We start from the raw sequence: 26,563 nt of genomic DNA, 5'->3' as shown, positions 1-26,563 counted from the left end.
GCATAAACCTTTATGTTTAATGAATAATACAAAGCTTATTATGTTTTCATCGTGAACTTTCAGTTTGAGACAGAAAAGCTCTGCCAGGCACTGCGTAGGCTAAATAATTTCCCGCATAATCATTGGATATGAAAAAGAAGAAAAGAGTGGATTTAATTGGCTTCTCTCGTACTGTCCCTAATATCGACCAATCGAAACGGGAGTGGGCGGGGCTTGAGACTGGACTTTTCTTCATGGCTTTTCTGCTGGCAGAGGGAGGGGTGATGAGAGTGTTGTTTTCTGTTGCTGCCGGGAACACACAGAGCTGCCAAGGTCGGTGAAAGTACTGCACACAGCAAGGCTTCGGTGCTGGGCTGCTGTAGACTCCTACACCGAGAGACATACCGGTAAGTTTTTAGGTTTGCGCAACTTTGATTCGTGTTTTGCCGGCCACAAAGATGGTGGGGTCTGTGGGTCAACTTTACTTGGTGTCTTGCCAAAATGTGTACCCCGTACAAATCAGGGACTGTCAAACGAGTTCACATGGAGTAATGTGGAGCAGGCGGAGGAAGCGCCAACTTGCTAGCTAATATTAGCTCTTGAAATGAGTTACGTGGTAGCGTAATTGTTGTTCTAAGTCTTATCTGTCAGCGGTTTTGTCCTAATTATATTCCCATATGTTGTGATTTCTTTTCCGCGGTTTACTTGACAGTGGTGCTAGCTTCTAAGCGGTCCGGCTAGCCCACAAACTTAGCTCGGGACTGCTGGAGGCGTTAAATTCGAGCCACACTGCTCTTGTTTTCCCGTTGTTGATTTATAGAAACACGTCGTTTTTGCTTTATGTTGATAGCAGATATGTGTTAGACCCCGGTTTGGTGAAAAAGTTATAACAGTTTAACAACTATCTCCGTCTGAAATCACTGCTGTGTAGAGACCGCTGCAGACTGATAACAGTGTCCGGTTCATCCTCAGGCAGGTGGTTGGATTAAATGATTTCCTTTCTACTGCTGTAATTTCTGACTGATTGCTGCCTCTTGAACTGGCAGAGGGGGAAAGGCGGTTATAATATATTTGTGGCCTCAGTCTGCAGCTGATAAAAGTAGCTGTTTGTATCTCCTGACATGATCTACAATGTGGAGCTCTGCGTCGGCCCTCTGGGTGTTATTCCAGGCTATACTTTATTATTTCCTATTACAACAACAACACACCTCCGCCCCTGGTTCATTCAGCCCAGTACCTCCATCCACTGCAGTGCTGCCATGTAGGCGGTGGAATCTAGATTCACTGTGGCTTGCCTGAGGAATTAACCAAACATAGTCCAAGAGCCGGGTGCAAATTTGTTCACAGCCTGCAGCACAGGCAGACTGACAAACTTGTCTTGACTCAGATCTCTAAATTTGAAAACCACCTTGATATGCAAATTTTTCTAGGCAATAAGAGGAATGTGCCCATCAAGGCCTTGGTGTATTGAAATGGCGCTCTTTTGTTCAAGAGGACATACAGCAACAGCTGCACTTCCCAACTCTGTGTGTGTGTGTGTGTGTGTGTGTGTGTGTGTGTGTGTGTGTGTGTGTGTGTGTGTGTGTGTGTGTGGTGGGGGCATGTGTGAGCAGATTTGTCCTGTTTCAGTCAGTATTCCAGGAGTAATTGCAGCGTTTCTGGAATGCTGGTTAACTTTTCAGAGTTCTGCATGTTAGACAGTAGCTGGTGTGAATGAACCTGATCTCACATGAAGGAAGTTAAAATGCTTTGCATGTTATTTGCATGGGCTAGCAGAACTAGTAGTAGTGTTCAGTCTGAAACAGTGGAGATGGACACCCAGGGCTTTGTGTGCATGTAATTCAACATACACAGAGTCATACATGCTGCAGCATTTAAGCCAGTTCTGTTTGACTTTATTAGACTTTTGGTCCAATAAGAGGTCCTCTGCACTACTGGGAAGGACCTTTGTTAAATATTCTTATGAATGCATATTGTTCTGGTGACCTCTGGAGCATCAGAGTGATGCATACTGTGTTCTGTACGCTGGGTGTGACAAGAATGAAACTATCTACCTTTGTTTCAACAATGTGGCTAAAGTAACTGATGTATCAGTTTATATTTCTTTTCCTGTGGTTGCTGTAAACCATTCAACATATTCCAGCATTCCCAGCTAAAATGAGAACATGGGCGAAAAATGTGTCTGACTTTAAAAAATAGACATGGCACAATTTGAATGCTGGCTTGCGTGCCCGGCACTCTGCTCGCCCGTCATCCTGTCAGAAAGCTGCCAGGTAGCAGTTGAAAGTCTCGTAGTTCTGCGCTCTCACCGCTCAAGGTTTTTTTTTGCAACAGAAAAACAGGATATGGTATCTCACACCCTGTCGAACAGTGGCATATTTGTACTTTGTGGTTTTTCAACCTGCTGTTGCATTACAGGTTGCCTGAGGGAAGCACATGGTGTAACACTGTGTAACACTTTTACACATATAACACTGCTGTATGTCACAGCTTGGGAAGACTTCCTTTTTAATTAGTTCCACTGTGTGGCTCTGAGAGATGCTTTGTAAAATGACAACAAAGATGCTTACCTGCTTCAAAGAAGAGCATGAATGCCTGTTTCCTATTCCTTTAACAACAAAAAAAAAACCTGACACCTGTCAGTGTCAAAGCTAGCCCAAACTTGCATGTTAGTTTTAATAAAACATTATCTTTATGTTGAGTGCGAACTGCTGTGATTGCACAGGAGAGCCATTGGTGCCGCCCTGGCAGCCATTCTGGCCATAGAGTGAAGCAGCAGCTTTACTGAAGAGCGCCACTTTAGCCTGTCGCGGGCTGTTTCAAAGGTAATGTGATATTTGCAGTTTTCGCTGCTCTCAGACTTCAAATGAAACTGCTCACAGCAGCAATTTTTGTTTGCCCGAGTCCAGCTATGAATCACAAGTCGCTTTGTGATACGACATGAGAAATCCCAAAGGATTTCCTGCTAGCGCTGCACCATTGCCAAGTCCAATATCTTGAGGCTTAAGCTGTGCAAGCAGTGGGAAGTCTTGTCGTGTCATTATTTCACCGTTGATGCCAGCCAAGGCCAGCCTGCAGCTTCTGCAGACTGTCTGGCACATTTTATTTATGCATGGCACATTTTGGTCAAAATGCTTCTTCTTTCTGTGTTCATTTAGCAGTGTGGGCAGTTACTGATGTATGTGCGGATTGAAAATAGTATATTTGCATAAAGTACGTTAGAGAAGTCAAACATGAGGGTTTTTGGCAGTTATAATAGTTTGAATGTGTACTTCCTTTTAGGATAAGAAAGGATTTGTGTTAGAGTTGTTAAAGTCATGAGTTTCATTCAGACTGAACACACTGGCTAAGAGCTCTCCTCCTGTTATCAGCAGCTTGTCATCCAGTTTGCTGTGGACCATCCGCCACTGCTGACTCAGCCAATGCTGCCATCTGGGCTGGAAGAGAAAACACGACAGATTTCTCCCTGGCTCCAGAGCCTCGGCTGCTCTGCTAACAGATTCTGTGTGTTTGTGTAGCTGTTTTCATATATGAGCTGCAGCTTTGAACTTTTTTTTAAAAAGGCATTTTCCAGCAAAGGTGCAGAACATTAGATGCAGTTTGGTAACAAAAGTTACCGTCCAATCCAGATGTGCAAAATTTTTACCTTGATCATTTGAAAACTGTCAGTGTTACCCCTCAAAGGTGCTCGGTGCTTTATTTTTCCAGCGTTTTGAGACCTCATAAGTTTAGGGATACAAGAGTTATACAAAAGACGTGTTTGATCCAAGACACACTTCTTCAGATGTCCATGTGTGTGGACATCTGCGTGAGAGGTCTGCAGATAATAGCGTAGGGCAGCAGTCCCCAACCTTTTTTGCGCCACGGACCGGTTTATGCCCGACAATATTTTCACGGACTGGCCTTGAAGGTGTCGCGGATAAACACAACAAAATAAAACTAGTGCCGGTACCGAAAAAAAGAAGATTTATTCATAACACACGTGAAAAGAGCCAGGAAAACCGAGGTAACGATAGAAACGATAACAAAATAACGCTGAAAACCGATAAAAACCCTGAAAACCATACATTTCACACCTGAGCCTCAACTCTCCCGGCCCGGTACCAAACGACTCACGGACCGGCACCGGTCCGAGGCCCGGGGGTTGGGGACCGCTGGCGTAGGGCGTTCGCAGCGAGTGAGTGCTCATGCTCTGCCTCCTGCACACTCTGCTCAGGAAGCACCGTCACATAAACCAACCTGAGTCAGTCCAATAGTGAGAACATGTCTGAGAAGATTACATGTGTTGTGGCGTGCTATAAATCAGAAAGGGAAAGTCTCCTAAAATTGGCTTGTTATTCAGATTTGTATTCCAGGTTTTTCTGGGATCTAAATTGGTGTTTGGGGGTGGCCGTGCATGTGGCTGCACATATAGCTATGTTTGGTGCAACAGAAATCAACTATTTTTGCATTTTTCTGGTATTTCTAGCCCCTTTTTAAAAAAAAAAAAAAAAAGCTACAGTATATTTTGTGTTGTGCTCTGAAACAGTCTTGGAAGGCCAAAACATCTTTGGTGGGCGTCTTTGTTTCCTCTATGCAGATAAAACTGCAATGTTTTTGGAATGTTCTCGAAGGAAAAAATTCCCCCCTATGTTGGAGGATTTGTTGTTTTGCTCAGAATAATTTCCTTTTTTTGTCAGTAATTCTTCTGCTGCTTTTATGTTTTGTTTTTTCATATTAATTAAAATCTGGCTGTGATTAGCGAAGGCCCACCCACCCTTCTGTTTTCAAGGAAGTGAGCTAAAATGCCTTCAGCTGAGGGTTGGCACCAAGGCCCAGCAATAGCTAAATAAGGACCCTGAGCTGCTCTCGAGTCCAAGAATAAAACTACCTGTGCATGGAAAGCAAAGGTGGTGGTTGAGTATAAGTGGCTGCTTCAGTTTTGGGGTCCTGGTTCTGTGCATGTTTGCTTTCTGCCACACTGCCTCCACCTACTGCAACACCTTAATAAACCAGAGCCATTCCCAGTGTTATCCATGACACCCGTGCTTTTACTGCAGTGACAACAACAAATGTCTGCTGTTAATTAAGGTGATCATTTCAGCTTTAATTGAGTGCTTACTGAAACAATGAGCCTTTTCAGGCTCTCAGTCTGGCTGAGCAAGATGAATAAATCCTAACTGTTAGGACAGCTTATTCTCTTAAAAGCTTAAAATGTTTTTAAAGCCTAATCCTCCAACATTTAGTGTTCACCGCGAATATTGTTCTCCTGGTTGTATTACTGTAGTTATTTGTGTGTACTAGACCGTGGCCGTCCTGCCATAGTTCCTGTTTTACGCCGAACTACCCGTCTGTGTGTCTTTTTATCTGTCTGTGTGTGCGAATACGTGTGTGTACAACTGTTCTGTCTCATGACCCTGCACACTTCCCACTCACGTTTCACTTTTTCTGCTTGCATCCTGTCAGCGTGACAGCAGCTCTCTGGCTGTTTGCTGCAGTTTCAGCTCTGTGTCGCTGGCTCATGGTTGTAATGGTCACTTCTGTTCTGTTTATTGTGTCTCAGCTGCTCGTGTATTACTGTTAGTAGTAATTTTTTGGTTTGGTGTGATGTTGTACTGGGAACACAGACTCCCAGTTGTTTTGAAGTTTATTTTATAATAGGAAACTTTTTTAGTCAACTACATGATTTGAAGTCATCCGCTTTTATAGCCACAGACTGTCTCACATGTCCTAATACACAGCAACAGTTGGTTTTGTGTTTTTTTTTGTTGTTTTGTTTTTTTTACATATTTATTTAAGTTTGTTTCGGTTGCTTTGGTTATTGTTCAGGTTTTGCTACTTTGTAATCAACCTAAGATTTATTCTCATGAGCTCTGCGTTATGTCTGGTATTAACATGTTTCTGAAGCCTAAGTCGTTATACAAGTGGTTATTTCAAATGCACACCATATGCAAACTACTTACAACAGTTTGCACAAAATTGCTTTGGCAGTTAACTTGGTCCCAAATGCCCAAAGCATCATATTTTCTGGGCCAGTGGAAAATTGGAAAGCTTTGGAAGAGCAGCTCAAACTCAGTTGAAAGTTTAGAAACTACAAGATAAGAGTCAGACTGAGCCGTTGTAGGGAGGGATGTGAGGGATCAGCCAACTACACGCTTAAGCTTTGTCACCTGTGATTGTTGGCAGCTGCGATGCTACTTTGTTAAGCCTTGTTAATTGTCATTGTTGTACAACACTGGTTTACTGGTGGCTTTGTTATAGCCACCTGTCACTGCTCTTTGCTGGAGACTGCAGATGGGCAGCTCCCTTATCTCCACATTAACGACTGTAATAAATGTTGAAAATGAGCAAAGATTAAGTGGTGCGTCTCGTATAATCAGGATTGTTTGGCTGTGTCAGAATAAACTGAGCCATAACCACAGGAATCACTACACTGAACATAAACATTTAGTTTTGACAAAGACAGGTAGCTGCTGGTGCTAGCCTTGCTCATGTGAGCTACTTACTGTTAAAGCAGTCGATTAGTCTAGACTTCTGTTTGTGTTCAGCTGATCAGGAAAGTCCATCATTCTCCTGTGGACATATGTCAGTGTCCTGAGTGGGGTGACAGTTTGGAGCGTCTGGAGCTAAACTCAGTTTTGTCCCTCTAGACTTGATCACACTGACTACTGCAGGTTTTATACTTACTATAACTGCAAGCTTGATAAAAGTATAACATAAAAGTACAACAGACATGACTACTTGTCCACAGCAAAGAATAATCCAAGCGTTGCCCTTCTTGCTCTTCTTGCATCAGTTGTCCTTCACAGCTCACTGAGCTCAGCTTGTTGTTCAGCAGCTGCCCTCAGTGTTGGTGAAAATGAGACCATTAGGATTGCTAAGTTCTCCAGTTTACTGTAATGTCATAATTCCAGCCAGGCTTGGTGATGACCACTGCACATGTGAAGACCCCACAGCGGCTTCCATGTTGGAAATGTCAAACTCGCATAGATACGTACTCCGCCCATGTTCCCTGCTCCTAACACATTAAACTTTAATAACTGACTGTCGACATGCAGCCTAATATTAACTGGTGCCTGTGCAGTGAATAATGTCATTTGACCCAGTTGTCACTGGTGTTTATGTTGTTGCTCGTGGGTGTAAAAGTGTAATTACATTTGTGTTCGGTTCCTTAGAGGCGATCACCATTTAACACTAAACACTCTCAGCCTTCTGCTACATGCTTCCTAGTCCATGTGGTGCAAGACACTTTTCTTTGTAAGCATAATTCTGCTGCGAGATGAGCGAGTCTGAAGGATGGAGTGGGGGGAAAACAGGAAACATGGGAAAGAAGGTCAGGGTAGCAAATAGTCCAGTCAGCTGGGAATCAAACTGGACTCACTGCTCAGTGTATTTGTGATACACAAGACATTATTTCTGACTTTATAATATCTAACTTTGATAGAAGTCAGCCAGCTGTGCCACACCGCTTGTTTTTCTGGATTTGCACAACTCTGAGAAGGATCAGAGTCTCAGCAGGAACCCAGAAATTCAGAGTTTATTATTCATGACGAGCTAAAAGTCTGTGAGAGCAGGAATGGGTGGCTGTCATGCTAACCAGCAGCAGCTTGGGGCAGGAGGGGGGGGCTGCAGAATAATGGCTTAAACTCTGACCCCGATTACTGTATGTTGGGATTGTGATGATTAATGCTGATTATTAATCTTGATAATTTGATTTTGTAATTAATTGGAATTCCAGACAGAGGGTGTTACAGGAAAAAATAGACTTTGTTACGTACTGCAGCCCTGCCAAACCACAATAAACAGCTATTTATCATTATTTCATTTGCTGTGTGTGATAAATCACTAATGATTGATGCGCTGTGAACAGTGTTTCCCAAGTCTTAACTGCTGATTTCAACCACTTTTGATTTTCTTGAGCAGAAATTGTCATTACAGAATATTGTATTGCAAACAAAAAGGGAACGTTAATAATTTAATCCCTAAAATATTTATACAAAAATTACCTTTCAGTACTTCAGTATCTAGATCAATGGGAAACCCTGGATTTACACTGTGCACACACACAGAAGCAATTTGGGCTGTAACAGTGTGTAAGTAATATACAGAGGAAAAATCTATATTTATTTCTTGAAAATAAATCAATGTGAGATTGCTGTAACAGCAAAAATGGCTGCCCCGTGGTGTGCCTTGGCCTCAGAACATTTTGAAGTGATGATACCGGCCCTCACAGCAGAGTGTTTATGCAAAGCCATAAATAGGTTCATTTTCATAAGCAGCACCTCGGTGCCCCACTCACTCTGTTTTTACAGAGACCGTTCCTCTAAGCTGTGAACAGCAATCTCATCATCTGTGGGTGAAATGCATCAGGCTGAAAATGCAAAGAGTTAATAAGAAGAAAAATAATGTTATTGGAGTGAAGCGTGATGAAGGGGAAAGAAGCACTGGCTGCCAGGCCTCACTGGTAGAGAGCAAATACAGAAATTAGCAAAAGACTGTGTTTGACCAGCATGTATATGCAAAGAAACAGATTGATCGTGGATATTGTATGTTTTTTTTTTTTTTTAATGCTAATTAAAGCGGCTGTCCTGTTTTCATATGTAACTCACAGATACGGTTGCGAGTCTCCTGATCGAGCTGTTTTCCCTGACACTGTCTCCTGTGAATGCATGTTTGCTTGACTTCTTGTCTGAAGTATCTGCTTGCAACAAGTCACAGTCTACTGATGTCATGACCTTAAGGCAATCTATCTCAGAGTCTGCTAATATAACCTTGCTGCTTCAGTGAATGTAACATAGCTCTCAGAGAAGTGCCTGTATCCATGTGATGGCCACGATGGACTAACTGTAACTGCAGTGACGCTAACCTATGCTAGCTAACCTTTGTGGTGAAATCAGTTTTGTTTAGCAATCGTATGTTATTGACTTTGGTTTGTATCCCTTCTAGCCATTGCTTAGAACTGCAGTTTCTTTGGACTCGACTGTGACCTTTTTCATAATCGAGAATATAAAAGATGGAGGTTGTCACTATGACATCACCTTCTGGTTGGGGGTATAAAACACTCGGGGATATTACAGACCCTTCCTAAAGCATAGCCTGCTGTATCATCTTTTACACTCTAAATGTGACTAATGAGCATCATGTTGTAAGGGGTAAGACATGAAACTGATAATGAAGAGCAAAACTTCACCAGGGCCATCTATGTGGTCATAGATGAAGGTGGCTGAGTGGCTGTTTTCACATAAATGATTATACAAGCAGATCTCTTTTGCAACCACAGGAGCATTCAGAAGAATAAATAAACAGCCTACATATTTGGATGATCTTGATAAGTCCTCGAAGGCTGATTGTTTGGGTTTTTTAATGCCAACTCAGCCTGTGGCTGTCTTGTTTTCATATTTACCTGACAGATGCAGGTGCCAGTCTCCTTATCGAGCTGTCAGAAAGTTTTTCCCTCTCTTAGAATAAGAACTTTTTTTATCTGAAGTATGTGAAGTATCACCAAGTCACAGTCTACTGATGTCATTGCTTCAAGGCAGTCTGCGGCAGTAGCACGTTTATCTGAGTATGTTAAGACGACCTTGCTGCTTCAGCTCTCTGTAGCTCTCAAAGAAAGGGCGTGTATTGAGGAAGTTAGCCTGATGCATTCACATTCATATTTGCTAACGCTGGATTCATACAACAGCCAGTCACACACAGACATGGTTCCCTTTGTATCTACATTGCTGTTGACAAGCAGAGCTGGGCAGAACAGAAGTGGCATTGAACAGAAACGTAGGAGGAATTTTTACGCCTGGAGTCCCACGCTACGCAGCACTAGCTGCTAGTAGCCAGCTACTCTGCCTCCCCCTGCTCTCCAAATACCAACCTCCTGCTTCTGCTTTCCCACTTGCTCGTTTTCTTCGAGTCTTTTCCTTCGTTTATTGTTCTCCTCATGCACTCTTAAACGCCTTGGCAGTCTCTCCCTCCATCTATCCCACTTTCTCTCTCAGCACTGACAGAGGCCTCTCTGAGATGTTTACTATGCCTGCAGACCCCCCCACCCCCCACCCACCCCCCGTCACCCCTCCTACTCACCGAACAGAATAACCGTCACTGTGACTTTTTTGCCTGTTTATTATCTCCGTCCCTCTTCATCTGCCTGCAGATGTTGGAGGAGGGATAGTGGTGAGTTTGTATGGAGCAAGTGTAAAATGACCCAGCTGGCTGAACCAGAGGGCACACAGAGCTGAGAGCGGCCGCTGAGGAGGAGGCTCAGCTCTGTGCTCCAGTGTCAGCAAGCTGCAGCGCGTAGCTGTTTGTCAGATATGAGATGTGCTGTTTCTGAGTGAGAGCCTTTCAGAGAGCAGCGCAAGCACTTAAAAGTGAACTGTGTTCGATGCCTGACTCCTGGCTGCTGAAGAGTTCTTCAGTGTGCAAAGAGCCTCCAGAGTGTGGTTAGCAGAGCAAAACAGTTGAACCCTGTGCTGGTATGTGAATCAGGCTGTAAGAGGGGAGGATAAAGAGCAAGGCTGCCATTGTGGTGGTGCTAGGCAGGTTTCCCCTTCTCCACCCAGCCCACCCTCTTCCCTGCCTGCCTGCCTCCCTCCCAGCAGCACCCCACCCCCCAGCCCATGTCCATATTAGGGCAAAACTCAGCCAACCTCCCCTTGAGCTGAGCTCAACCCCCTCCAAAATGCCTCCCTGTCACATTTGCTCCAGCAAAGGGCGCCTGAGGGAGACACAGCTCCCCTAACCCAATTTGAAGGCCTGTTTTCCTGGCCAGTCAAAACAGCCGAGGGATTTTAAAAATGGATGCAGAGAGCTGGGGCCAAGTTGGTGTGTTTGAATGTGCTTTTATTTTGGAGGAGCTACAGTTAATGGGCTTAACTTGAGCAGTTTTTGACCATATGCCCCTTGGTGACCCCCCCTCCCCCCAAAAGGCTCATTAGTTAAGTTCAAACTGTACATCAGTTTTAGTGTTCTTAAGTGTGTGTGCAACGTTTAATCATTGTTGTGTACCGATTCTACTGTCAGACAGCACACAGCATAAAAGCATACAGTAAGTATTGAGACTGTGTTATGGTTTTTTTTCTAAATATATTTTTAAAAGAGTGTTTTTTGGGGGTTTTTTTCTTTGCTGTTCTAAAGCGGTAGCGACCAAACTGAGGTTCAGACTGAACTACGAACTATTTTTAGTGTTAAGCCCCCAGTTTCTTTAGTTTCTCTGCACTCGCGGTGTCCAGGGAAAGCTGTACCGACAGCTTTGTAGTGGATGCTGCTCGAGAAGGACGGGGCGCAAAGCGAAAGATGCCGTCCCCACAGAAAGTGTGTCGTTTTGTTACTCTAAAGCCACTTTAGATTACACTGTAAGTGACAGACACCAGTTAAACAACTGGTTTATGCTTGTCAGCCATTTTCCTAGAGATTCCTAAACAGAAGTTATTTCAGGGCATTGGTGTTGATTTTGGTTTCCTGTGGTTTATACAGAGAGGAAACGGTTGACTTCACAGACATAAGAACGTCTGGGTTTGGCACAGAAGTATTTTAAACTTAAAATATTTGTTTCATTGCAGCGCCAGCCAATCGCACATGAACACACAGGTTGGGCACACGCAGGCCAAGAAAAATGGGAGCATTAGTGTCGTAACTGGCACGATGCTGTTTCTTTCCATGTTTCCAAAAGACACACAGACACACACAGAACTGAAGTTCAGGTGTCACAGCTCTCGATCCACAGAAGGCAAGAAAGGTTTTCTGGGAACTTGTTATCATAACAGTCACTAATTCAGAGTTAATTAAACTGATGCTAATAGTTCTTTTTTGTGAAGAATCAATATAATTATTAATCACCACAGATAATTGGTCAATCACTGGTTGAAAGCAGTTATCTGGATGGTTTTTGTAAACTTGAAACTGCTCTGTTGTTTTGTAAATGGTTAACTGATCTTTAATGTGCTTATAAGTGGGCAAGCATACCCGAGGACTCGCTGTCTGTTTTTGTTTTTACTTTTGTGTGTTTTCACAAGCTATTCACTTAAGTTTTGTTGTATATGTACGACCGGTCCCAGCAGATGGCCCCGCCCCTCCCTGAGCATGGTTCTGCCGGAGGTTTCTTCCTGTTAAAAGGGAGTTTTTCCTTCCCACTGTCGCCAAAGTGCTTGCTCATAGGGGGTCATATGATTGTTGGGTTTTTCTCTGTATGTATTATTGTAGGGTCTGCATTACAATATAAAGCACGTTGAGGCGACTGTTGTGATTTGGTGCTGTATAAATAAAACTGAATTGAATGACGACAAAGGGCTGTTCTAGGACCAGTACCAAGATTTTAACGTATCATGCAGCCCTGTCATGTGTTTCAATGTAGCTTCTAATTACACTTTGTTAGGCTATAAATTTGTAATGATGTGGTTTAATAATTAATACCTCATGCTAGTGCTGGGCGATATGACGATATATATCGTGTGAACGATAGAAAAGTTTCTATCGTGCCATTTGTCTTCTATCGTTTCTAACCCTAATTTTATAAATTATTACATAAAATATATCATTAACCCTTTACAACCGGTCGGAGCGGGCACACTCCATTTTGCCCAACTATTTTTAAATCCCTGTAGAACTGGAACCACGTAAGGTAGCGCAGTAATTTTTTTTGCATATGAAACCGGAGGAGTTGTACTTGCATCTTATTCCATTAGCTTGCCCGAGGTCACGGTTTCCTTCCACATATAGCTTTGCAAAAAATTGCATAAAAAGCACTTCCAGCAACAAAAACACAATATTCCAGAAACACCCTTTGCCGATCCGATCAGCTGTTCATAACACTTCCTACGTTGGAATATAAGTCAGCGCGAACTATCGCATGTCCGCCATTACCTGTCCGAAACCGGAAGTGACGTCATATTCGCGGAAAATGTAGTTTTTTACCTATGTTGGTGTTTTTAAAAGTCATGTTTGACTTTATGCTTTTCTGTGTCGTTTCTGGGATGCTTAGAAGTCAAATTACACTGTTGGAAATAGTTTATTTTGATGCACATGCTGTTTATTTGCAAATTTGCATTATAATATTTATTTTCATTTGTCCTGTAGTATATAAAAATTAGTGTATCTCAAACATAAAACTATGAAGACACTCAAAGTAAATTTCTCGTGGTTGGAAACTATTTTGTGCAACTTTTTTGTATTTACAGTTTTGAGCCTCTTAAATTTCTCTAACTAGAAATATATGTAAAAAAAACAAAACAAAAATGATTTTTTTGTAGTTTATTGCACTTTTTTGCAATTTATGTAGTTACTATGGACTTAATGCATACATATTATTAAAATTTGGGCTATAACGGTTGTATTGATGTATAGCAACTTGAAATGCTCCCACAAATGGCTCCACAGCATGTAAAATGTAAAGATAAGCTCTGGCGGACTTGGTTCTATGGTAGGTCTTAAAGGGTTAAATAGCCTGTGGCAAATATATTAGTGTTGTCTTCTCACTATATATACTCTTAACTTTATGCAAGTATAAAAAAATGATATTTTTTGCAAAGAAACTCCGTCTTGTGGTTTTGCGACATGGTGCTGCTGTATGTGCACCCGGATTTGTGACATGCTTTACGGTAACTCAAAACAAAGACTGCACCCTCTCCACTCGCTGTTTACTAGGGATGGGTATCGTTTAGGTTTTATCCGATACCGGTGCCAAACCGGTACTTTTGAAACGGTGCCGGTGCTTAAACGGTGCTCAAACCGGTGCTTAAAGAATGGAGAACACAAAATTGGTCCAAAAACCTCTCATGTTCAGCTGGTTTTTTTGTAAAAAGATAACAATGTTAGCCTTTTCTGCAGCTATAGGGCATATATGGTCTCACTCTTGGCTGGAAGCAGTGCTTAAACAATGGAAAAAACACAAACTTTGTCCAAAAACCTCTCATGTTTAACTGTTTTCCACTTTTTCTTTGGTCATTTTAGCCTTTTTGGCCAGGGTGAAGGGAGTATTTGCCATCAAACAAGAAGACAGCCGCATGTAACTACGACGGTGTTTGCTAGTTCACCTTACATGCATTAATGTGATAATGTGGTTAGCGTACTCAACGTTAATTACACACGAACAACATGAAGCTACTCACGCAGAGAAGAACGGCTGCTGCTGCCATCATCATCCTCATCATTTCTGCTACACTGACAGGGCTAGGGGCCAGGACTGTCCTCTTCGGGTTTTTGGGGGATGTTGCTAACTCCGGGCCCGATAACAGGCACCACACCCGCAGTAGATGTGCACGGTGTGAGGTCTCGCAGCAAGCTGTCAAACACGGCGCATTTCTCGGCTTTAAAAAAAAAACGCTATGCGTCGCCAGGTGTTTCATCAGATTTGAGGTGTTACCTCCTTTGACAGTATCACAGTATCAGCTTAAAGCACTTGTTGCAGGCTGCTGAGTTTGCATCTTTTGCTGTGAAGTACAGCCAGACTTTTGATAGCTTCGCCTTGGGCATTTTTAATCTGTAGCTCTGCTCTAAAAGAGCGTATGTACCTGGCCCCGCCTACTATCCGCGGAAACGTAAAATGATTGGCTAGAATTGGCTCAGGAAAAAATAAAGCACCGAAATGTGCGCTGCTTTTCGGTCTGGTTACTACCGTTTATGTCAGAACCAGTGCCATCATGGCACCGGACACCGGTACCCATCCCTACTGTTTACAGACTGCATACGTTCCAGATGACCACAGGTCAGGTGGTATATCGTGATATATATCGTTATCGTGATATAAAATAATTCATATCGTGATAAATATTTTTTCCATATCGCCCAGCACTACTTCATGCTACTGAAAATAATGGAAAGGGATTATTTTGTTTATTTTATTATTATGTGGTCGTTCTTGATTTTAATCTGTAACAGCTCTTTGGGCAGATTTTCCTAAAATGTGGCTCGTCCTGCATCGTTCACTCAAATCAAGACATAATATTCAGAGGAAAGTTTCTTTTCAACAGATATTTATTGCGTTGTCTTACAAGAGCTCTATAGCTGATTCCTTGCCAGAGCCGCTTGTAGATAACCTCCCAGCCAGAATGTACGAGCGCTTGGCTGCTGCTCATTTTCCTTCATCTGGGAATTATTTGAACAGCACCACAAGCTTTTTAGAAATATTTTTATTTATTTATTTATTCTTTTTGCTTAACATGAAGATCATCTTTGAGCCATCAGCCTATGCTGATGTTCCAGGTTCAATGGAGCGTCACCAGCATCACTGTTTAAAATGCTACAGGACAGGAAAATATTTCCCCCCGTTTAACGTTGTTGGCTCAGATGCTCACAGGCCTGTGACGAATCAAACAGGAACCACATTCCACAAAGTGCAGATCAGGTTCAGCGAGCCGTTTCCAGCATCAGTACAGCATTCCCCCCCCCCCCTCACATATCACTTGTACGTATAATAACCATCAGTATATAATGTTAGTACTCACTGCTGCATGCCAAATAACCATGCTGACTGTGTTGGTAGATGTTGTGGCTGATATGATTATTCGTTCATGAAGTGATTTGAAGAAACAGAACAACATCATACGATTTCATGAGATTTATTTTTGTTTTTACCAGCATGTTGAAGAGGAACTGCTCTGTTTACCAGAAGACCAATGCTGATTTATTGTGCTGGTACACGCATGAAATTGTGCAGTACCTGCATGAGAACAAAGGAACTGCAGACAGTTCCCACACGCTTCAGCACTTGCTCCGTCACTTGAGGTTTCTGTCATACCGAGCAGACTGACATGTTTCCTGTTTAACAGTTAGCACTTGATGAATGAAAGGCCACATTTGCATTAGTGTGAATTCAGACGGTCTCCTGTGCGGTTTTTATAAAAATGTATGATTACATATTTTTAAATACATTTTTTTTAATTGTACTGTTTTGAAGGTGAGTTGGTATCAAAGGCCAGTGAGTTTCTAAGAAACGTGGAGTTTAATGCAAAGTGGGGAATAAACAAAATCAAATCCACAGTGGCAGAGCTCACCGAGGTGTTCTGATTCGTGATCCTTTCTGTTGCCATGCAGAAAGGAGGCAAGACGCTCCAGACAGGCGCACACGTACTCATTTACTCACGGGAGGGCTGTAGTCTTCCAGCACATTGAACTTCCATTGAGGGTTAACCTTTGTTTGAACCCTGACAGAGTCACAAGAAGGCAGCTCGTCATGAGCCACATGTGTCCTCTCTCCATCCTCTTCACATCATGAACTTTTATTTACACGTATACGTGCATGTCATTTATCACCTGTTTGGAAAATGTGTGCCTGACTGGTCTGACGGGGGACTTAATGGATTGGATTTATATAGCGTTTTTCAAGGCACCTAAAGCGCTTTACAATGCCATTATTCATTCACGCTCACATTCATACACTGGTGGAGGCAGTTCGAGACTGAGGCGAGGCTCCCATATCGCGCCATCGGCCCCTCTGGCCAACACCAGTAGGGTAAAGTGTCTTGCCCAAGGACATAACAACCAGGACAGAAAGGCCGGGGATCGAACCGGCGACCTTCCGGTTACAGGTGCGCTTCCCAATCCCCTGAGCCACGGTCGCCCCATGCGGTCGACTTGTGCTTACTCACAGATTTGCACACCGACTGTTGTTGCGTGACCTGGAGTGATGCTGGAAGTGTGCTTTTCCAGTGGTGGATATGATGCTCAGTCATGTAAATAACTGATTTACAGGTTCAATCCTGTGAATATCAACAGCTGTCACGCCATTTTGGGTTTCATGTCTGTTTTGTGCTCACAAAACATCACCAGGCGTGGATAATGAAGGTCTGGCCCCACCCACGCAGCGAGCCCTAGTACTTCTGTTCTTATGTTTAACCCAGCCTTTTTTGCTGTGGTGGTCATCCTCAATAACATTCTGCTTCCCAAGAGAGGATCTGATCCCATGGTCAGACGCACTCAGACTCCAGCTGTCAGTGATGGTCCTTCTGCTCTGGAGATCTGCTCTGAGCTGGAGGCCTGCTCTAACCAGAACCTACGGCGGGTGGAGGACTGCTTCAGAGGTTGCTGTGCCCGAGTTATCGGCTGCTGTCAGTCAGTCGAGCTGAAGTTCATCTGCAGGATGAGAGACTCACAAGAGAAGCATCACAGTACTCAGAAAACAGGATTAATAATCAAAAATGTGTGAACCTGCTTCACTGTGCAGTCTTCATTTAGGGAAACGTTACTGTTTGCAATAGGCAGTTGTTAACTGAGATTCAAGGAAAATACAAGTGATGCTGGTTAAATTGTTCATCCAGCTGTCTGCACTCAATGATGACAGTACTACGTGTAAATGTGCTGATTGTCGAAAATGAAACGTAGCAGCGAGTAGGCAATAGGTTTTCATCCAAAGTGGGTCATCGCCTCTGCTCCCTCCCTCTGCTTTCCAGAAAGAGTTACTTGGAGAGTCAGTTGTGCTGTCAGGCTTGACAAACGCAATGCAGCTTCCTGTGATTGGGTTTGTGAGTCTTGCATTTTTAACATGTCCGTATACTTATGACTAAACAACAGGTCCGACTGTAAATCACAGCTGTGAAGAAAGCTAAACAGATCATTTCCATTTGAATAATAGCATAAAATGTCTTTAACAGGTGACTTTTATCTACATCTTACCAAGGTAGACACTAAAATTTGAATAAATAAAGCCCAAGATATGATGTGTTTACACAGGCTTTAGTTTTTTACACTTGTTTGGAAACTGCTGTTGGACAAATTTGCATTAGATTATGTGTTTGCAGATTTATTGGGTGGTCAGCGGTTATCTAATGCTGGCCACACTGTGAAAACACAGCTGATATGACAGCCAGATAAGAAGGACTTATCTGCTGTTATGGTCAGTTTAACCCAGTGAACTGTGGGATATGCAGTCTTTTGTTTTCCTGTGCAAACGCTGACTGAGCCTCTCAGTATTCCAAGGCTTTCTATGCTGTATACATGAAAACACCAAAGAGATCTATAGCTCTCCGTTTTTCCCTACATGGACTTGTTTTATGAGGTTTACACAGACAGATCGATCTGTGCACGTTAAGAGAGCCTTTTTCATGTCTGCTCGACTTCATTTTGTTCGTTCCCTTCAGCGACGCTGAGGCTCCGTCATGATAATGATAATCTGTTTCTTCACATTTTTTTAGATTTTGTTTTCATCCACAATTCCCTCTCTGGTGAATCCTCCTCTCGTCTTCCTCACATGTCTGCAGACTGCCACTCTCCGGTTTTAAGCAGCCTTCTTGGCAGAGATTCACATCGTTAGCGACAGCTGCTTTCATCACACACCTTCCCTTTTTCTGACTGGTAGCCTTTATAGACCAAAGTGTGTGTCCACATGTCTGTCTGTCCCCTCCGGGCTGTCGGTCTTTCATATTTGCATGCCTTCCTTATTTTAACGCATTTCTCTGCTGTCACCATGGAAACGGATAGTTTTGAGACGAGCCCATGCAGGCAAATGTGTGGTTGTCCACACAAAGAGACTGTTAACATCTTCATGTAAGTTTGTTTTACATCCATGCGGGGAGGGTGCCAGCACTTGTCTGTACATGAAGCTAACATAAGAGCAGAGTGGTGAATTTGCTCTTTTTCTATTCCCTGATTGCGCTCTTCAGACACGTCAAATTTCTTAAATTATTGCTGCAGTGTCATGTAAGCTGAGGGGAAAAAACATATGCGCTCAAGAGAGATGAAGCACGTCATTCAATAATTAGTTGTTGTTGTTTTTTGCTTTTTTGTTTGTTTGCTTTTTAATATTTGACAGAGACGAGCGCTACCACCCACCCCTAATCATCTGATTTGGGTGAGAGCTAAAACCTGCAGGACACCGGCCCTCGAGGCCGGGAGTTGGACTGTCTTATAGGGCCACCTCAGGTGCACAGAAGCCCCACCCACTTGCTGTCTTGTTTGTAGGGAGGAAGGAATGGAGGTAAAACCACTTATTTCAGACAGTAGGCGTACTGGGGACACTTGCTGAGCCTCTGTATAACATAAAAAAACTGTATGACTAAGTCCATGATTAAAAATATATAGCTGAAAATTAGGATAATAGTCTGTATCAGTAAGCAGGAAGCAGAAAGGGCAGGGCTGTAGAGAGTGGGGATCAAACAGTAGGCCAAATGGGATGGTCATGTGTTGTGGCACTCGCCTCTTGTATGTTAGAAACGAGTGTAATCCACGTTCTTATTTAACCTCCCTTAAAGATGACGGCTGCCAGACCATCTTTGTCAGCATGGGCAGACTTTATGATCAATAAGTTACAGTCACTGGATTTTGTTTAGTGTGGATGACTAATCCGTCTGTGTGTTTATGACTTTGCTGCTACGTTATTATAATGCCACATCATTTTGATGTTTGCTGTGCTGTCCTGTGTTTTGACTTGAAATGACAGCTGATGATGAGTCCTGGGATCAACACTCCAAAGAAGTCCAGCTGAACACCAGTATGCAGCTCTGCATGCTTTTGTCGCTAAATTTAAAATGCATACGCAAGTTCCTTATTGCTGCGTCACCTTAATGTTAGATCACCTAAAAACATTAGCACAAACCGCACTTTCATTTTCTGCATCTTTCTCATACATTCATTCAAATGTCATCTGTTTAGTTTCCCTGAATCTGTCATGTTCGTCTGTCCTGAACATAAGTCATATTTTAATAAGGATTACTTATTTTGATTAAACACTCTCATAACCGGGAGGAGGCCCCGGGGCAGACCCAGGACGCGCTGGAGAGATTATATCTCTCGGCTGGCCTGGGAACGCCTTGGTGTTCCCCCGGATGAGCTGGAGGAGGTGGCTGGGGAGAGGGAGGTCTGGGCTTCTCTGCTTAGGCTGCTGCCCCCGCGACCCGACTTCGGATAAAGCGGATGAGGATGGATGGATGGATGGACTCTCATAACAATATGGAAGGATATTCCCTGTAGGTTATCCTCTTTCTTTTTTTTTTTTTTTTTTTTTTTTTTTTTTTTTTAATTTCATTTTGGCTTTTTTGTTTTTTGCTTCTTTTATTAGTTTCAGTGTCAGTCTTAGTGTTTCTTAGTATTATTGTATGAGGGCCGAGGCGTAGGACACTCAGCAGAGGTTTTACAATACAAACAGAACTTTTGAAGTTTGCTCACAGTCACAATGCCTCAGCTGTGTTACCATTTTCACCAAACAGATAATAACTAAAAACAGCTCAAACTAAAATGTTAGTTTTAGTTAACTATAGTGATAAATGTGATTCATAGCAAACTAGTGAATTTTCTTTACTAGTCCAGCAATAAGCAGGCTGCTTGGCTTGTGTCTCACAGCTTTGGTTTCTTTGTGCCAGTCTCAGATTTATTCTCGTCTCTCCTTTTTCTCTTCCTGCTTCCTCCATCAGTTTGTCTCACTGTCTCATTCCTCACTCATACCTTCGTGCTCTTAACAGCAGATCTGTTGGATAAAATCAACATTACTGTGCTCAGATGTTTTGGTTTTTTCCCCTTCAGTAGCTCACCATGGGACAGAAGCGGCCCATGTATTACTGTGCATGTTATTCCTCTGAGGTCACTGGAAAATTCCATTCTAGCTCTTGATTGATGTTTCCTGAAAAACATGTTTATTTTCGAGAAGTCTGCATGCATCTCCCTCCACACCATTTCACTGCACCACCTGCCGGGATGATTGACAGATTTATTGACTTACTAATAAACCGGCACTCAGCTCTGAGTGCTGTGATAAATGTGTTGGTAGTTTAAGATTGTTGGTTTGCACACTGGGCTGAATGGCATAAGTGTGAAGGTCTGTTAATGCTGCATATTTCATTTATTTGTTTATTTTTATTCTAGTGCAATGCATACTGGCTGACTTTTGCAAACGTGCTTGATTTCATTGTGTAGATAAGTTGGGGACAAATGGGGAAATCCTCCTCTGTGTGACTGAAAGCAGAAGCAGAGAAGGAAAAGGGAATGAAACGGACACATGGGGCAAAGAGGAAGGAGGAGTTCAAAGAAGCTGAAGTGCAGAAAAAGAAGGAAGTTTGATGTATAAAAAGTGAAGTGGGTGTGATTTTTGAAGCATCTAAAGACCATTCATGTGTCCGACCACAGGGAACAGCTGCACTTTCTGCCCTTACAAGGAGAGCATCTCATGTCTCTGGACGCATCCATCCATCCACCCAATCATCCACCCAATCATCCATCCACCCAATCATCCACCCAATCATCCATCCACCCAATCATCCACCCAATCATCCATCCATCCATCCATCCACCCAATCATCCATCCATCCATCCATCCACCCAATCATCCATCCATCCATCCATCCATCCACCCACCCAATCATCCATCCATCCATCCATCCACCCATCCACCCAATCATCCACCCACCCATCCATCCACCCAATCATCCACCCACCCATCCATCCACCCAATCATCCATCCATCCATCCACCCACCCAATCATCCATCCATCCATCCACCCACCCAATCATCCATCCATCCATCCACCCACCCAATCATCCACCCATCCATCCACCCACCCAATCATCCATCCATCCATCCACCCACCCAATCATCCACCCATCCATCCACCCACCCAATCATCCATCCACCCACCCAATCATCCACCCATCCATCCACCCACCCAATCATCCATCCACCCACCCAATCATCCATCCATCCATCCACCCACCCAATCATCCATCCATCCATCCACCCACCCAATCATCCGCAGCATCCCTTCTCTCAGCAGTGTTGCTGTGCAGGTTCCACAGAGGATGGAGCAGGGCCAGTGCAGACGAATAAGCACAGGTTTCAGTGACAGTTGGTAATGTGTGTACATTATGTTATTTAATGGATTAGCTGATCATCAGAAAATCAGATGCCAAGACCAAACATGTGGCTTTTGTATCAACAAACCTCTGCAATAGATGAATTGTCTTCTCTGTGTAACATGAGGTAGTAATATCTCCAGTCAACCGTGTCAGACGTTGCACTGCAAAAATGTATTATGTTGAACAAAATGTGTTTGAGAAACCCAACATTTGTGTGTTTGTGGAAGTATTTGCATGATGTATGTATTATATGTTCATTACCTTGCTGTCATATAAACATGCATGAGCTTATTAGTGCGTATGTGCATGCGTGTGTGTTTACGTGAAGGCTGTAACTTTTTAAATTCATAATGATGCCCACTGTGTCATTAGCCTTGCACGGTGACTAATTCTTATGATCATCCAATAATAATGGCCCTGAGTGCTCTGAGGTTCCAGTTCTCATCCCAGCCACTTCACCCTCACCTGCAAACTGCCAGAGTGCTGGCTGGAGCTGAAGGTCATCACGTGATGAGCCCAGTGAAACCACATGACCACCACAGAGCAGAGTGCAGATCAGAAAAACGTTGACTTGAACAGTAGTGGGATGATATTAAACTGTGACTCGAGCTGCGCAGCTACTCCAATGAACTTCAAGAATAAAAAAAGCCTAACAGATCCCCTTTTAGGCAATTATTAAATTAAGGTATAAATAAGGTTATAGTTCTTTGCACACAAATGCAGGAGTATTATTTACACATGAATATTTGCTCCTGCCTAGATTGGCAGTCCACAAGTAGCCGGTCAGACCAGAATGAGCCATGTGGGGCCGTAAAACAAACATTTCAAGCCACAACAGGAAATGTAGTAAGACGTAGTAACCATCCACAGCGCAGCTTTACTGCTGCTGCATAATTCTCTCCAGTCAGGCCTCTCCATAATTTAAAAGTACTTTGTTGCAGGCCAGTATAGGCCCATTCCCAAACAGGAATATTTTTCCAGACTGTAGCACCAGGAAAGCGTCTGCCACACAAATGGCCCTCTCTGTTGTTAAGCAGGAGAATACCTCTCATAGTCTGACTGACTTTCGCTCTCCATGAGCGGGTTTTGTGAGCCAGATTTGGGGCATCATTGACCCACAAACACATTTAGAAAGCAGCCATGACAAATATTAGGTTCAAATGTGAAAAAATCCTTTTCTCTCTCAGCTCTCACAGACGAACGCTGAGCTTCAGGTGATCCTGAAGCCTTTTTTTTTTTTTCTTCCCACATATTAAGCTATAGCTCTTTTACACACATCTCTGTTTCACACTTCAATATTTTGTCTCCTTTTCTGTCTTCATTTATTTATTTGTACTATTTGTATTTTATCTGTTCTATTTCTATTGTGTATATACTAATCTGCATCTGTGTGTGGGCAGCAAAGAAAGAGTTTCATTGCACAGAGAAATGCCTTTTTCTCTTGTGACAAATGACAATAAACACTTTGAATCTTGAGTCTTAAATCCTGGTCTTTTCTTTTGATTGGACGCTGTCCTAGTTGACAGCACCATCTATTTTCTGCTCCCACCTTAAAGAGAATTACAGCATTGTGCAACTCACGGACCGCTAGCAGCCGCAGCATGGCACAGGATGTTCAGTACCTCAGTAAACCTGCAGCAGACGGGCTAATCAGCTGCTTTTCTTTGGATATGGCAGACAGTGGTGTCGATTTCAGTGTTGAATAATTCAGAGGTGTGTTTTGTGATGCTGGAGGATTGTATTTGTCTGAAGGCTCGTGTGCATTAGCAGAAAAGGGTAATTTTGTTGGTTAATGTGGAAAGCTGTGTACTCTGCCCGTTCAGTCGGCAGGTGTGCGACATGCACGTAGTGACACACACACCTGCACATGTATTTTTTATGAGGAACTGTGCGAGTGTTTCCCTTGCTGGTATTACTCGTGTCATTTTTCAAGTCCTTTTTTCCCTTTCTTGTTGTTTCAGAGACACAAAGAAAGCGGATGATATAAACCGCAGCCTGACGTCCTCCACCAGAGAAGGTACATCACTCAGTCATGACCACAGTATGCTTCATGTTCGTACAGTCGGCACTCTAAGCTGCCACTAAGACACATCAGCCAGCAGCAACACTGTGGTTCAGATGATCTTAGGTAGCTGGGATTAGCCCGCGGTTGTTGTGTTAAGCCTCAGAAAGCTCCTCGTTCTCTGGGCTTTACAGGCAAACCTTCCTTTGGTATTTACAGGATCTGAGGAGGATTACCAAACGTTCAGGTTTTCCAAAGGTATCTGTGCAACTTTGCAATGAACAAAGTGGATTAAAAGAGAAAAATTGAAAAGGGTCAGTGCATCCTCTAAACACCTCTGTGTAATTTCATAATTGAGTGTAGCATCTATAGTGTCACTTAAAGGGAACTCCCCTTTTTTATTTTAGTTTTTTTGAGGGTCGAACACGTTTGTCTGAATTTATTTATTCATTTAAAAAGGAAAAAGCACCAGTGAGCTCATGGTAGCTTTAAAGTAAGTTTTTTAGACTGCAATAAAATATCTGTCATTTTTTTATTTTAAAGAATAAAGCTCCAACTCTACAAATAATGTCAGATGCCAGTTTGCTCAGATCAAGATTTTCTTTCTGAGCACGTGTTGGTTAGGACTCCCCAGACTGCAGAGGAGGAGGTTTAACCAGGGAACTCATTTTAGTGCTTTAAGTGCATAGAATTTGCTTTAATTACAAAGCTTAAATAGCCTTGAGATGGCAGCACAGACTGCAGCAGGAATGCTTAAATTGAGGTTAAAGCAGCAGAGTTTTGGTCTCTGAGAGCAGCACGTGTAACATAAAGGTAACCTGTCTTAACACACTGACAAAATCCAGTACTCACAAAACAAAAGGCCTTGGCTTTACCATTAGACATGCAGAGGGGATTATGTTAACAAATTATATTTTTATGTTCTTCTCTTTTAGGGAAACTGCTTTAATCTCAAACTTAGGCTCACTTCATGATTTCTAGTTCCACTCTCAGCGTATTCTTCACTGAGTCGTCTCTTCACATGGTTATTTTATTTGGTGACATTTCCCGGTGATTGAACCGGTGTCAGCAGATGCTCCATACTCTGGGAAAGAGGAAAGTCAAGTTTCCACAGATACTTGATAAGTGCCAGTGTAAACAACAAAACTCCCTTTATTAAAACAAATTGAATGTAAAGGAGTCGCAGTTATATGAAAGTTTGATTCCAGTAGCTCAAAACACCAAATGAATATAGTGTTATTTGAACTGCAGACTGTAATAAGAGCTGATGTGCACATTAATACCTCACAGGCCTCTCATAGACTGTATTTAGAAGATGGCTGGTGGAGTCTGCATCTTGTTAGCGTATCGATCGCGTGTTCGAGCGTTTCCACCGTTGCCGCCATCTTGGTTGTGCAAAAAGAAAAAAAAGGATGTGATGAGTAAAGATGGGTCTGGGTGTGAAACCACGTACTCACTGGCTGGCGAACAACTTGTCAACCACAAGTCCTTAGCTGTTGGGTGTGCGCTCTCGTGCCACCGATGGTCATTCATTTTAAAACATAGTATGATCAAGATTTACAAAATAGACTTGTTTATTTATTCAATATGACCCACAATGTGTGACTAAGTCCATAAATTCTTCACAAAGTGTTTAAAGGTCAACACAGAAAACCATAAACGTCCATCATCTCATCCTCAGCTATCGACAGCGGCCTTCAGATGGAGTTCAGGTTTAAGGCTCCTCCACACTGGCTTCATTTTCTGACCTGGAGTCTACGTCTCACCTGTTTACACCATCAGTGTGCAGTGGGAGCTAGGAGGGAGCTAATGCTAGCGTGATTGTGAAGACTCGTGGCAGGCCCAAATCACGATTTTCTTTATGACGCTGTAAACATTCAACCTGTGAGCCTCCCCACCCCCACCCTCTCGCTCTCAAACTGGAACAAGACATTCACACAGACACTACTGTTGGTGTATTACTGGCATACCTGTAGTACTGGTATACCAGGTGTTACCAAGAAGCTTGAGAGTGAACTAAGAGACACAACCTCTACTGCAGGACTGTTCATAACTGTACCTAATGATCTGAGACTAAACATTACCAAGGCGTGTTCTTTGTTGTGCACATTATAACCTGCCACTCACAGGTGTAATTAAATAAACAATAAATGGTGACGTGGTCACATTCCATTTAGATGCATCGTTAAAAGATGCTGATTGGGTTACGTTCACTCTGAAAATGTAACAGATCATCAGAGAAGAATGATGTCGTGAGAGTGACATTTATCTAGAGTACTGACTGCTTTCACTTGTACATTGTGTGCTTGTTTTTTATCATCTCATATTTAGTTAATTGAATACAAGGTCCAATAATTCTCCCGTCTTTGTACAGCTTAAAAAAAACTATACATGTGACAGATGTTGTATTGAACCTTTAATACAATAGAATAAAACTTTAAATGATATCACCTCAGTTATAGCTGTGCTGTAGATAAAGTGTTTGACTGGCTAGCTGTGTGAGTAGGTACACATGCACATGCATGAATCAGTTCTCTGTAGACCGTTAAAAGTGACCCTGGTGTAGTTTAGGAAAGAGAGCGTGTAACAGTGCACGAGCCCGGCAGCAGTGTGGCAGCCGGATACTGCAGAATATCAGGGAGATGCAGCAACAGGTGAAATCCCCAAACATTGTGAGGTAGGCTCAGCTTTGAGCCAAGGAACTGAAGCGACTCGTAGTGCAAAGACTTCAGAGAGGTACCAATCAAAGTGATGCATGACGACTTTAGACCACGTGGTTGTTTCTTAAATGTTTGATCAACATCTTTTATTCCCAGTGCACACCAAATGAAAACT

At 42.8% G+C, this 26,563-nt stretch overlaps 1 protein-coding gene across 1 annotated transcript in view; it reads left to right on the top strand.

The window, feature by feature from the left end:
- The first annotated feature begins 240 nt into the window (after positions 1 to 240).
- Positions 241 to 26,563, top strand: part of fam49a (family with sequence similarity 49 member A) — a 36,155-nt gene continuing 9,832 nt past the window's right edge. The window contains exons 1-2 of the mRNA XM_031740807.2: positions 241 to 386; positions 23,688 to 23,743. The gene's annotated coding sequence lies outside the window, so the exon portion shown is untranslated. The remainder of the gene's footprint in view (positions 387 to 23,687; positions 23,744 to 26,563) is intronic.

This window comes from Oreochromis aureus, linkage group 15 (genome assembly GCF_013358895.1).
Source record: "Oreochromis aureus strain Israel breed Guangdong linkage group 15, ZZ_aureus, whole genome shotgun sequence".
Classification (NCBI taxonomy): Eukaryota; Metazoa; Chordata; class Actinopteri; order Cichliformes; family Cichlidae; genus Oreochromis; species Oreochromis aureus.
This window is presented reverse-complemented; position numbering and strand designations above follow the sequence as displayed.